The sequence below is a fragment of the Anarrhichthys ocellatus genome, unplaced genomic scaffold (genome assembly GCF_004355925.1).
Source record: "Anarrhichthys ocellatus isolate YVR2014 unplaced genomic scaffold, GSC_Weel_1.0 scaffold58, whole genome shotgun sequence".
Lineage (NCBI taxonomy): Eukaryota > Metazoa > Chordata > Actinopteri > Perciformes > Anarhichadidae > Anarrhichthys > Anarrhichthys ocellatus.
Window position 1 is genome coordinate 2,257,177 of NW_022280088.1, and position 1,127 is coordinate 2,258,303.

Genomic DNA, 1,127 nt, shown 5'->3' on the forward strand with positions numbered 1-1,127 from the left:
GAGAGAGAGAGAGAGAGAGAGAGAGAGAGAGAGAGAGAGAGAGAGAGGGGGGGAAAGGTAGAGAGTGCGAGGTGATTGAAGAAAGAAAAGTACAAAAAAAAAGAAAGCCACGTCGAACCATTGTGCCGCTGCTGCACCGCGATGCCATTAATTACACTCGGTCTGGTCTGTGGTAGACATTCAGATCAAAAGGTCATACACAGATAATCCGAAAAGGGGGAGCGCGGTGCCGTAGTGCAAATAAAACCCGATCAAAATGATTCTGACATTGCCTGGCTCACTTTGCGGCCACACAAGACACGAATCGGGAGAGGAAAACGGGGGTAAACGCATGCAAGTGGACGGCAAAATATGGACGGACACACACATACAGAGAGAGAGAGAGAGAGAGAGAGAGAGAGAGAGAGAGAGGGAGGGAGAGAGAGAGAGAGAGAGCGAGCGAGCGAGCATCACCTACCAGGTTCCTGTTGAGATGAGCTCCCAAGATGCTACCAGCCTGCGACCGTGTAACGGCACATTACTGCGAAGCGATACGTGGGGGGATAATAATGCAAAGATGCGAGAAGACGCACAGACATAGGCTGCCGGAGGAGAGCACGGCGAGTGTGTGTGAGTGCGTGTGTGCGTGTGTGTGTGTGTGTGTGTTCAGAGCGCTCAAAACAAAAGGACCATTTTTATCGACTTTCTTGTCACGTTAAAAAAAAAATAAATAAAAAAAAAAGGTTGAGAAAGTGCATAAATAAGCCAAAAGGTATCGTAGAAAAAGAAGGGGGGTAAATCGCAGAGGGGTTTCCTCTCCTCTTGATCCGGGGGCTGTATTGTGTGTCTGCCTGGTCTCTGTGCTCAGTCCGTGTCTCCTGTCGCTGTGTGTGGCTGATTGGTGCTGAGGTGAGGAAGCAGGGATGTGGACACCTACTGATCATTGGCTGGAAATTACTATAGAAACACTCGGGAGGTGGGAGGGATGGATGGCTCAGGGCGCCCTGCAGGGAGAAAAATATCTACGGGAACTATTTGCGTCTTGCAACCTTATTGCCTCTTTCTTTTTTATTTTTTTCCCAATTTATATATATTTTTAATACATTTCTTTCATGACGAGGCATTTAGAGAGAATGGAGGAGGGGGTT

At 48.1% G+C, this 1,127-nt stretch overlaps 1 protein-coding gene across 2 annotated transcripts in view; it reads right to left on the reverse strand.

The window, feature by feature from the left end:
- Positions 1-866, reverse strand: part of cxxc4 (CXXC finger 4) — a 25,525-nt gene extending 24,659 nt beyond the window's left edge. For both annotated transcript variants that reach the window (XM_031871456.1, XM_031871455.1), the window contains exon 1: positions 458-866. The gene's annotated coding sequence lies outside the window, so the exon portion shown is untranslated. The remainder of the gene's footprint in view (positions 1-457) is intronic.
- Between the last annotated feature and the right edge of the window lie 261 nt (positions 867-1,127).